The sequence below is a fragment of the Scleropages formosus genome, chromosome 11 (genome assembly GCF_900964775.1).
Source record: "Scleropages formosus chromosome 11, fSclFor1.1, whole genome shotgun sequence".
Taxonomy (NCBI): domain Eukaryota; kingdom Metazoa; phylum Chordata; class Actinopteri; order Osteoglossiformes; family Osteoglossidae; genus Scleropages; species Scleropages formosus.
This window is the reverse complement of record NC_041816.1, coordinates 22772826-22785724: the sequence shown is the minus strand read 5'-3', so window position 1 is coordinate 22785724 and position 12899 is coordinate 22772826. Positions and strand designations below refer to the sequence as shown.

Here is a 12899-nt window from a genome sequence, read left to right as displayed (position 1 = left end):
GGCGTTAATTCCTACCGCATGTCAGTTTTTAGAAAAATATTCCACATTCTTGAAATTAACATATTTGGGTGAATTTTGGCACCAGGTTCCAAGCACCGAATATTCCGGTACGTTTTAGGATCTGATGCGTTCTAGAATGTTTCTTTACTTTCTAGAATGTTCTGCGGTCTTCTAGAATCTTCCAAAGGCTGTGAAAAACCAAAGTAAAATTTACACTCTAGAAGTAGTAGTGGTATTTTTGTAATCAGTAAACTTTAACATATCATAATCAATGCAAAAATCAGCATAACTGAGAACTTTGACAAATATTGTTATTCACCCATTTATACAGCTGGGCAATTTTTACTAGAGCAATTTGGGGTTCGTACCTTGCTCAAGGGTATTACAACTGGAGGCAGGATTCAAACCTATGACCTTTGGGTCCAAAGTCAGCAATGCTAACCACTGCAGTACCAGCCGTGTGCGTTCGTATAGATGAGCACGTGTGGATTGTCAGTGTCCGTGCATGGGTGTGTGCACCTCTGTGCGTGTAAGTGTGTCTGTGTAAATAAGCCCTAAGGCATGAGCCCTGAGCCCCGTGTGTCTCGAGGCACATGCAGGCCTCAGGTGCGGCAGCATGGAGACAATGACGTGTCCTCACGGCAGGGTGGCAGAACCTACTGTGCTGCACCGCAGTATAAGTGATACACAGGACCTCTCCACTGTGTCCTCTGTTCCCCAAACGCAGCACATTCCCACTAGATATGAAGATGGGTTGAGAAGGGGTGAGCGGCGCCGGGCTCCAGCTCGGCCAGTTTCTTCATCCTAGCGCGCATGTGTGTGTGTGCGTGCGTGTGTGTGTCCGGATCAGCAAAGAGGCTTGGCCAGAGGATTTCCACTGTGATTGGAAAGAAAAATGGGGTATTCAAATAGCCGAGGAAATCTCGGCGCTTTTTCTCCGAGCTGCTGTAAGCCCACGATAATAGGAAACAGCAAAATTTAGATGATTTTACACCCCTGCCCAAAATCAATTACACTTTTTACTTTCATAATCTTTCACCCCCCCCCCCTTACCTTCTCATCCCCACTCCCTCGATAAACTGTTATCTTCCTCTTTGAGGCAGTTTTGCAGATAGAAAATAACAAATGACTGCGGATTGTACCCCAGCTACGCTTGCTTTGCATTGGCCTGTCGCCTCCTGCGTTGTGTGAGGTACCGTTTGGCAAGCGAGAGCACGAGGTTCCTCGAATCTTCAGACTGAACGGGAACCTGCTTGTCCCGCTCTCTTTCAGCGCTCCTCCCCGGCCTCCTCAATTCAATTAATTTGATTGTTTCTACACAAACAATTTATTCCGCGCAAGCCGATAAAAATGCGGCCGTATCTCGCGAAAAGGGGACGCGTTTATCTGACTTCTTCAGCAAATGCTGTTTGAACCTCTTTCGGCATCGGAGCGTATGTCTGTCGGGCGGGGGGACTTCATGCGGCGCTCTGGGAAACGCGTTGAAGCCCTTTGATTGATTAATTGATTCTCAATCGCCCAAACACCGAGGTGCTCTGGAGGCAAGCAGTAAATTTTCCAAGAATTGTTTCTTTGGCATTTAAAAGAAGATTGGAACCACGTAATGGCCTTTCAGTTGAGCCCCTAGCCGGTACCCCAGGGGTAATTACCACTTGTGCCTGCAGGATAGGTGTGTAGGTGCCCACAAGATGACCACATACCACAGAGAGGTCCCTTATACCGGTGAGATCTTGGACTCAGGCGCTCAGCCTCAGAACCTCCAGCTTTGAAAACAAACCATCTACACACACACAACATAAAAGTCATCTTTTGTACCAAGTACAATGTAACATATCTTTCACAGCCTTCGCAACGAGCTACACGTTTTTTCTAAAGTTTCTCGGCAGACACTCTTCTCCCACACACCCTAACGGCGAGCGCTTTGAGCATTTCTACAATGGGATATTTGCTGAAGCAGTTCCGCTGAAGTACCTCACTCATGGGCACAAAAGTCAACATCCTTGACCTCTCTCCTATCTGCTCCCCTGCATGTAAATTTCCTGTGCTAGGCCCTGTAATAATGCATTAAAAAAAAAAAAAAAAAAACGGTACTTCTAATGCTGCGCCATTGTTCTTTGCACTTGATGCTGCTGCCATGACGGCTCTGCTAAGTTGTGAAGAGAAGCGTCGGCTGAGTGGGTGGAACATTAAATGTTGAACTGGAATGTCCCCGGCAACAGGACAGCACATGTGACCGCTGGTGGAGCAAGTTTCGGTTTGGGAGAAGGGTCCGATACACAGGGTTAATTTTTCCCCTGACCAATAATCACACACATTCTTTGAACCACTTGTCCCATTCGGGGTCGCGGGGAGCCGGAGCTTAACCCAGCAACGCAGGGGGTAAGGCCGGAGGGGGGGGGGACACCAGTCCGTCGCAAGGCACCCCAAGTGGGACTCGAACCCCAGACCCACCACACAGCGGGCACCATTAGAAATAATGGTGGAAATAATTTCATTATCTGTTTTTATCAATATTTAATCTGCTTCCAGGAACGAATTGACGCTGGACATTTCTGCTAAGGTCAAGAGGACAGGGTTCAGGGAAAAACAGTCATGTTTGCAGCCCAGCTACTCTGTACACAATGAAACAACATTTTTATATAATTTTCCAGCTTTTTAATAGTATCATAAAGTTTAGCTCCAAAGAGTGTTTCTGGAGCTATAAAACAGCAATGAAGCCAACTGGAGTCTCAGCCTTGACTGGAATATCAAAACAAGAGACTTTCACACATTCTTTAAGCACATCATACAAATATACCGTCCCGATACTTGTCTTTCGCCGCCCTAAAAAATGCCCTAATTGTTAAAAATGCCCTAATTTAGAATCTAATACAGCTTGAAATACTTCAAAGGATATTCGACTTCTTTGCTGAACTGGAAAAAAATTATTAATAGCAGTCCAAATCAAATGTATAGGAGATTTGTGATTATAAGAAAAAGGTCCTCCAAAAAGTGGCTCGTAGGCTAGTGGTCAGTGTGTATGCCTTTAGACCTTAAGGTTGTGGGTTTACAGCCTCCTTCCAACCGTAGAACCCTTCAGTGAGGTGCTTACCCTAAATTGCTCTACTAAAACTGCCCGGCTGTATAAATGGGTAAATAATTTTAAAGAACCCAGTAAGTTGATGTGCAGAAAAATGTCAGGTAATTTAATGTGTCTGTAAACATTCAGTTGATCCGAAAAGTGCAGTACCTCCACAGTTAAATATGCAAAATACTTGCAACGGCAAAGTGCAGCTATGAAGGAATTTTCCGTTTAAATGCGATTCTGCGATTTCGGCCTTCGCTGCGTCAGGGCCTCGGTCGCTCAGGGTCGCGAAGTTCTTCGCTGCGGTCAGCGGAAGCAAGCAGTGTGTTGACCAGGTGTGCGTGCTGAAGGGGAACTATGCGAGCCCTCGCCACCGCCGTCCCACCATTTCATTTCTTCTTGCGCTCCTGACTTTGACATGAGCGCCATCGCCATCGGAGGAAACGACAAGTCGCGCACACGCGCCGCGCCGTTCCGCATGTGCGTACATTTGTATGTGGACTGTGTGTCAATGCTCGTCTGTGTGTCTGTTCCGGTTAGGGCATCGCAAAAAAAGTCATTGAGTGTGCCTTCTGCTCCTGCGGCACCCCCTGATAAGACGCTTGTAAAGGGGGATTTAAGTCGGAGGGGGCTGGAGGGGGCTGGAGGCGGCGGCGGCGGAATTAGCTGCCATTGTCATGCTAATGCTAATGGAGTTGGACACGGACGCTGCATTGTGTGGCAAACAGGAAAGCAATTTCTCAGCTGGCGGCGGCTGGAAAGGGGATGACAATTACAATCCTCTTTGAAAATGAACGCCTCTAAATGACTTTCCATTCAGGCGAAGCTGGGGGGGGGGACCATGAACCAATTAAAGCGTTCGCAGCGTGGGCCTCGGAAGAAGTCCGCCACTCGGTGACCTAGCGCAGATACTTAACCTGCGCGTCAGAGCTGCGCACACGCGCACAGTCACGCTGACACACACACACCCGAGCTCTCGTGGGCTTCGTGTCGATTGCAGATGTTCTGCAGATGGCAGTTTGGTCTCTTTGACCCCCTGCTCGGGTGCACGTCCCTCGGTCCGGTCCGGTCCGGTCCGGTCCGGTCCCCGTTTCTCCGAGAGCGTCGGGGCCGCGGAGCTCGGTGCAGCGTTGACGGCGAAATTCAGCCTGTTCTCATTCCTACATTGAATTTATTATATCTGATTTCACACACTGGCTCTGTCTCAAAATTATATCTTGGGCGGGAAAAACGTAATGTAATAAAGATTACTCCGATCTCGGTACAGTTTCTGTGATGTGGGCTCTCACGATTAAGTAAATGCTCCTGTCAAGCTTGCGGTTTGAGACAGGATCAAGATAACCGACAGAGACTCTTTGGGAATGCATTGAATGTTTTGCACGAACGCATGTTGGGTGAGAAGGATATTTAAGATTTTTAAAATTCTAAGTGAACTGCAAGGTATTGACAAGCAAGGGGGCAAAAGCATGCCGAAAACATGCTCGAATGGCCTAAAACTGCAGGCTTCAAGACACAGGTTGCCTGGTAAACGCCGCGAGGATGATGGACTGCAGTAGTAGAGGAAATTGCACGAGCAGGTGAAGATAACCTCGCCGTTCTGGAAGTGTTCCACTTGCGATGGTTCATTTATTCTGCGGGTACTGCTTTTGTGTATCGAAGTCTCGAGGCAGCGCGCATCATCGCCGCAATCAGCACTCAATTAGAGTGTTTGACAGTTTAATGGTAATAAGGACCCGCGCCGCTATGCAGGGAAAAGGGAGCACGTCGGTGAAGAACTGCGGGATGCTGCGAGATGGTGCGCGGACCTGAGGGACTCAGCCGGTGAGGTTAAACACAGAAAGAGAGACTCGTCCAAATGAGACTAGAGGAAGTTGAGAGCCCAATATTTTGCTTTTAACAGTGTGTGAGTGACAGAGAGAGAGAGAGAGAGAGAGTGTGTGTGTGTGTGTGTTCCACTGATGTATGGATGAGTGACCCAGTGTAAGTAGTGTATCTAGCAGTGTAAGTCTTTGGGTGCTCTGGTTTCCTCCCACACTCTAAAGACATGCTGTTGAGGTTCACACACAGTATGTGAGTGACACAGAGAGTGTGTGTGTTCCACTGATGTATGGATGAGTGACCCCATGTAAGTAGTGTATCTAGCAGTGTAAGTCGCCGCGGTGAATAAGGTGTGTGGGCTGATAACACTACATAGAGTTCATTGGAAGTCGCTTTGGAGAAAAGCATGTGCTAAATAAATGAATGTAAATGCCAGTATAGTAGTGCCATTAAATAACGTGTTTGCCTTCTTTCTTTCTTTCTTTCTTTCTTTCTTTCTTTCTTCTTAGAGACTTAACTGTCTGTAGCAGCCTCAAACAGCTATGCAAAAAGCTCAGAATGTGTGAAAGAAGAAAAAGAAAGGCTAGAGTGATTTGCTGAGAGTGACGTGTTGCAAAGGTCAGCAACGGTACAGTCTCCCCACACCCATCCCAGAAGATTATAGTGCGAACCCGGTTTATTGTTCAGCCATAGGGATTCCGAGCGATATTTCTCCTGCTCCCTCCTCTCTGTCGACCTGTAATTATCACTCTTAAGTCTTTATTTTTAATGCGGTCTTTTTCTCCACTGAGACCTACAAGGACATGACTTCTGAGGAATCCGCAATCTCAAACAGAATATGAAAGCAATTCATACGGCAGCTGAGCCTGTCATTGTAACCTCCACCAAACCCGCTGTTTTGTGTGGGACCTTAATGTGAACTGATCTCACCGAGTGTATTTAAATGAGCATATTAAGCATGTCGTGATGTTGAGGGAACAGTCGCAAAACCTGAAGAGTGTGGGTTTGAGCCAGGAATGGACCTGTTCTGTTTTAATGCAAACAGCTGCTGAAGATAAATGGTTTACATTTATCAGGTGCTTTTCTCCAGAAAAGCTTACAGTGTTGAGCTACTTACACTTATTTACCCATTCATACATCTGGGAATTTTACTAGTGCAATTTTAGGGTGAGTACTTTACTCAAGGGCACTATTGGAGAAAGGTTCTGGACCCGTAACTTTTCCATCCAAAGGTAGTAGCTCTAACCACTAGACCAGCAGCTCCTAACTTCTGTCTTCCGTGGACCAGAGGAATCCTTGGATAGTTTGCTTTTAACTGAACTCTGTTTAGCCTTGGTCACTCACTTGGTTTTATAATGAAGTCAAGAGTGTGTGTGTGTGTGTGTGTGTGTGTGTGTGTGTGTGTGTGTGTTGGAGATCCTCTAAAACATTCATCCGCTCCGTTTCTGCCATTTCCCAGCATCCTTGCTTCCCTCCAGTTGTGCGTCGAGTCCAGATGTGAGATCATGCTGGAAAGGAGTTAATGAAGAGGAGGAACTGAGCTAAGATTGCTGTTTGCAGGCAACGTGGATTAATTGTGATGTGGGATCATGTCACGCTGCTTGGGAGCCGCCTTGCTGGGATCCTCTTTGTTAGTTCTCTCAATCTCTCTGGACTCCTTTCTGTGAGCTGGGGGCAAGTGATGTCAGCATTATAGCTCTGTGATCCTGCATAAATCAGCTCACTCCCAGATATTTTAATGGGTGATCCACCTTTCTGTTAGACTGTGGCACTGAGGTGCAGGTCTGCTGTTACATTGCCGTGTGTAATAAACCTGCCTTAGTTACCATGTTGGTGGTAGTTACCCCCCTTTTATTCTCTGCTTTTTTCCAATACCCTATGCTGGCACTCTGAGCCACCCCACCCCATTTATAATGCCAGAATTCTTCAGATCTTTAAATGAGATGTGGGAGGCTTTTGGAACCTCCAGCAATGTTTTGAAATCTTGGGAGATGATTGAACAAATGCAAAGAAATGACATATTCTACATGAAACTCGTGGACTGATGCCCAACGGATGTGGGCGGCTAGCTGGCCAACGTTACTCCGGTTTGTATGCTGGGTAGACTGTAGCCCCCAGAGACTTATTTTCTTCAGTTTCACGTTCATCTGGAGTTTTAGTTTTCTGTTTCTCTGTTACCATCTATACACTTTCTCACCATAAAGGACATTGTTTATGATGATTACATCTAATATTTATTGAAGTATTTAATAATTTACAATCAGCTAACTTTTTTCACATTTTTTCACATTTACTGAGTATTTTAAAATACAGTGTTACGGGCAAATGTGTTTTGCGTGATGGTTTGTCATTTGCTTTACCTCCGCCCCTTGTGAATGTGTCTGTTTTCAAGGATGGAGCAGGAGAGGCTTTGTGAGGGTGGCACGGATCACGGTGGTTGCCAACGCTGTCTTTGAACTTGAAGGACATAGATCTAAATCCCACCTCATGCTGTAGCACTCCTGAGCGATGAACCAACCCTGAATTGCTCCACTTAAAAAAATTTCCCAGCTCTGTAAATGCATAAATCAGTGTAAATGGCTTTGGAGAAAAACATTAGCTGAATGAATAAATAACTGTAGAATGTTATATATGTGAATGGATTGTATTGCGGTACGCATGTCGTCTGGCTGCAGGCTAGTGTGCCGCACAGTCAAGGGCATCGGCTTCGGGATATAATTCAGGATACACTAGACACACAGACGCAAAGAGCTTCGCTTCTCCGGAAGTCAGGAGCTTAATGTGGCTGCGGCCAACCTAGAAGGAAGCCCTGCTCCTTGGCCCTCTTGGCGATGCTGTGCTCCGCTTTGACGATTCCTACGCCTCCCCGACCGCTAAAGCTCTGTCGGGGTGGCTGTTCTCGTGCCAGAACTATTTGGAACTGGATGGCGTGAAAAAGAGGGGGGGTGGCGGAGGATGGCCGAGGCGCAGCCAGTGGCGCAGTTTGGAAGCATTGGCAGATTTCTCATGAATGCATTTGGTTAACAGACAAGCTAATTCAGGGTGACAGCCATTTGTTGTGTTCTCTATATTGTGGGGGAAAAAAAACCAATTTAATCCTCAATTTTAGGAAATGCATTTCACGCTCTCGTGATGTTATTTTAATTTCCTGCAGTGAAATGTGTCAGTCCGAGGCGCTAACATCGCAGGCCGGGTAAAGGCTCTGGAGTGATACGGCGTTCCACATATTGTATGATCCATTTGTATATTCAAATGAGAATAGATTAGGTGGGGGCGGAAGGAGGGGAAGCACAGGGAAAAGGCCAGACTCTTATTGAAGGAATATCTCCCGTCACTTTTTCCACGGTGTTTTCAAAATGTATGCGCGTACGCAGAAAGTTGGGGAGAAAAATCGGCAAACAAACCAACGAGGGGGGGTTAGCGGGAGGCGGTGGGCGTTCAAGGTTCCCTCAAGGACATGGTATCTTAATTGAAAACGGCAGCTTTAATTAAAATGTAATCGTTTTGTACGTTTTTCCTAATTAAAGTGGAGCCTGATAGTTTGTCTCATTAACTTCAAAGAGGGATGCAGCGCGACTGCGAGCGAGGAGGGCGAGGGGGTGTGGCTGCGGAAGCCGCTCTGCATTTAAGACGTTTTGGACCCATCTCAAGAGGTTCTGAAGGGACGGGGGTAAAGCGGGTAGTCGGTGGACCTCCCTGCAATGTCAGGTTGTAAAAAACATGGCTGTGGAAACTTCGCTGTGTGCACAAAAGGGTTCGAATGACCTAGGAAGCATACGTGACTGTATCTGCACCTTCTACACGCCTAAGCGGACCAGGAGCATCATCTCACTGGTACCGATCTGCACCGGGTGCCACGGCAACAGGCCGATGCTGGGATACACCTCATTCCACCCGATTCGTCCACATCCCCCGTTGGGTGGGTGACAAATGACTCGCTATAAATCATACGGCTGAGCAGATGTCAGTTGATCAGAGGAGCTGTTGTGGAGCTGCTGCTGTCATGCAGGTCTAGACAGCTCCTACAAAACAGTCATGGGGCATCACGGTTAATATATTCTCAGCCCAGAGCCCCGAGCCTCACAAACACACATTTCAATCTGTCACTACGAGTCTTTAATCCCTAAACAGCCGATTGCCTCAGCAAATGTCCGTATTTTTACCAAAGACCGTGATTTGTTTTGCAGGAAAGTTCCGTATAACCGTGACACCTCCTCCTGCTCCTCCTTCTTCACAGGACCACCCAGGCATTTCCCTCACAAGCGTATCCCAAAGGGATTTTTTTTCGCCGACCAATTCATGGAACATGTGTCAAATTTTTCAATTAGATTTAGATTTTAAAAATGTCAAGGAAAGTTCAAAGGAAATGTTTTATTTGAAATACACTTTTCGGGTAGCGATATGCAGAAACACAGCACTTATTCAATTAATGACTGAGGTGCCGTTTCATCTGAAAAGCCCGTTTGATGTGGAACTGAATTACATTAAGCTTCAACGCAGTAACAGCATCAGAATTATTTCAAATTGCACAACATTAATGCGAGAATTACAGTAAACTTGCTGGAGGTACTATAACAACCATAGGTTCTGGCCTAGTAATACAGTTATAATAAAGTGCAGAGTAGTAGCATAGTTGGGAGTACAGTGTAACAGTGTAATCGCACAGACATTCATTGCTGTAACTGTGTTGTAAGATGTTGGATAGAATTACAGTATTCATATTTTATTAATATTCATGCGCTGCTGTTTAAATTATGCTGCTATGTTCGTGAAGGTCTTATGAAGGTCTTACGCAGCATCATAGACCGTATCATAACAAGCAACGCAACCGTATATATTGCCATCCTGGAGAGTGTCTCCTTGCAGTCTACGCTTTGACAAAAGTGTGATTAATAGTGTTTCAAGATATTACAGAAGGGCCCTTTACCAAAAGTGTAAATGACAACTGTTCGTTCTGGACTAGGTCAATTAACATGGCCTAAGATGACCGCCAACCAGAGGGTCTTGTCTCCACACTGATCTGCGGACACCACAGTTTACGCTAATCACATTGTCGTTATTTTACTTGGTTCATACGTAATATAACGGTGAACGTGCACAGCTTAATCATTCAGGGCCACACAACATTGACATCTGCTCTTCAACATCCAGATGTAGGAAACTCTTCATTCTATATTGTATTTTGCATCATCCCTTCATCCATCCCATCAGCCACCCGTGCTGTACGGCGGCCGGAAAGGGTCAGTCTTTGTGGATGCCGATACAATACCCAAAACTAAAACAAGAAAAAACAACTGCACGATAGCTTACACTTGGTTTCTCTAGCTCGATCACATGCGTGGGGACTGTCGATAGGCAGTGGCCTTTCTCCTCAAGCGTCTTGCTCTCTAATCAAACCCCCATAACCACGCTGGATTGGATCTTACAGCGAGACGCTCTTCAGTTAAATTACAGTCATTTCTTTAGAGCGCACTCACTTTGCTGCGGTTATTTTGCAAGCTCTGCTGTCGTGTTTATCACCCAGAAGTGCCCCGCACAGTATTGATTTCTTTGTCGCACCGAAGACCCGTGTCTGATGTCCCCCGTGGACTGAGGGGGATGAAGGGGTTGGGTGGGGAAGGAAAACGTTGGGTCAACGAACGGCAGCTGCTGCGTCCACAGCGTCTCTCACCCCAAACGCTCATGCAAAGTGTCTTAGAACAGGCAGTCGGAATCAATTGAGGGCAAACAAGGCTATTGGGACAGGATTTGGGGCAGATTAGACAGGGATTTGTGTTGCACTGAATGAAAACTATTTATCACGCTCCTTTTTCACCAGCCAAAAAAACATTGCAGGTCTCCGCTGCACACTCATCTGATAAGGTCAGAGATGGAAGGTTGGGGGTGTACAATTTAACTCCGCTCCCATCCAGACACCAGCAACCTTCATGCACTTTGTCCCAGTGTTACATGCTGGCTGGACCCAGATGCTCCGATTCTCATTTTTTTAAGGGTAGGGCGCCAAGTGCAGCTCCAGGGTGCACCGATGGACCTTCACTTTGCTCAGCCTCCGGCAGGGGGGCGGGGGGAATGACAACGACTCAGCTGTCCGTCAGTGCGTGCTGCCAAAGAGGACAATAAAATAAGTCTGTTCTATAAATCAAGGAGCTGGCAAGTCCCCACATAACACTTCCATAAAAGTGACTTTCAAGCAGCCATCCGGGGCTGCATGTAATTCCAAAAAAGGATACCTTTGTGTCTGCAACAGAGACGCTGATTCCAACAGCCCCGTACCAATGCTGCACCGTAAAACAAAGTGCATAGTGTTCACAAGTGCAAGTCAAGGGAATTCAGTACACGCATCAGGCAGCACGGTCATTAACGCCGCCGCTTTTTACTTGAAGGATGTGGGTTCGAATCCCACCAGCTGCTGCAGTACCCTTGAACAAGGTTATTACCCTGAATTGCTCCAGTAAAAATTTCCCAGCTGCATAAATAGGTAAGGAGCTCAGCCTCAACGCTATAAGCTGCTTTAGAGAAAACAAAGGAAAACATAATTAATCAGAGCCTGTAATTGGTGCTCTGAGCGCTGTTTCCTCTGTACCTAACTATGTGTGTCTGTGTGTCATGGATCAGGACAGGTGACATGCTGGAATTTTCATCTTGATCGTATAAATAGTTTGGCTGGAGAACACATAGGCGCTGTTTGAGAGGGTAGAGCGAAGGCCTTTTTGGTAAAAATGTAAAATACTGTGTTTTTGGACACATGCACATACTTGTGTGTGTAGAGGCTTCTGGGGACCGTGTCTCTGTGACTTTTTTGGTCTGAAACGTTTTGTACAGATGTAGTTTTGTAAGTGTTTTTTGGAGCCGTGAGAAAATGCATACAGGCAAACATGAGCGTCACCTAAGAAAACCTTTCCCTCATTATCAATGTTCGCTCCCCTTGCATTAAATAGCATCCGCTCCTGTAGAAGGAGAAATCTACACACAGGATCGTATAATCACAACCGCGATGAAGAAAGAAAAGTATTTATTCTATTCAGAGCCAAACCTCAGATGAAATTTTACCCTCTATGTTGGAGTGTCACGTACGGTCTATTGTCAGTACAATCCAAGAATCATGCAATAAGCTCATATCTCCTGCACTCCTACAAATCTACTTAATTGCATTTGTGCTGATGATATTAGTGTAAGACTTTGACTGAATGAAAGATGCAACTGAGTTTCACTGATTTTTTGAAATTATATTCTACATCAACTTCAGTCCATTTTAGTCTGTGCCTGACAGTAGTTAAGAAATGTCTGAGAACTAAATGATTGCAAGTGACCTATTGGAGCCATTAGCAGGATGGAAGATGATGGAGATTAAAGATATCTGTTAGTTTAATTTTAATCTCCTTTGTATGCATTATTAGATACAATACTTTTCAACTAATAATGAAAAATGAAACAAACTCAGGGACAGTGATTGCTTTGCATGTGACCCACTTGTTAACTCTAGGTACCTTGTTATACTATGGTAGAGAGAGTATTAAGGGGGTTTCCATTGTGATTTAGCTTCTTAGACTGTGGAAAGTTGACCATCACTTGAGCATTGCATTTATATTCACACACATTATCTGAACTGCTTGTTACGTAGAGGGTCGCAGGGAGCTGGAGCCTAACCCAGCAACACTGGCTATAGGGCTGGAGGGGGAGGGGACGCACCCAGAACGAGATGCCAATCCACCGCAAGGCACCCCAAGCAGTACTCAAATCCCAGAGAAGGACTCGGTCAAACCCACTGCTTCACTGCACCCCTCCTGCAGTTATATTCTACGTTTCCAAAAAAGTATGCTGTTGCTAATGGGTGCTTTCGTTAAAAGCTTTTGCTGGAGTAACTCAGGTTAAGTGCCTTTTCATGGGTAAAACAAAAGACCCCCTACAGTGATCAAACAAGGAATCTTCGCATCGGAAGACGCTGTCCTTAACCGCTGCACTGTTTAACTCTGGGTGCACAGCTGTCCAATGTGAAACAATGTGCAACACCTGTTTG

General features: G+C 45.9%; 1 protein-coding gene across 1 annotated transcript in view; it reads left to right on the top strand.

Moving 5' to 3' along the window:
• The first annotated feature begins 3340 nt into the window (after positions 1 to 3340).
• Positions 3341 to 12899, top strand: part of LOC108940910 (RNA-binding Raly-like protein) — a 65471-nt gene continuing 55912 nt past the window's right edge. The window contains exon 1 of the mRNA XM_029256465.1: positions 3341 to 3544. The gene's annotated coding sequence lies outside the window, so the exon portion shown is untranslated. The remainder of the gene's footprint in view (positions 3545 to 12899) is intronic.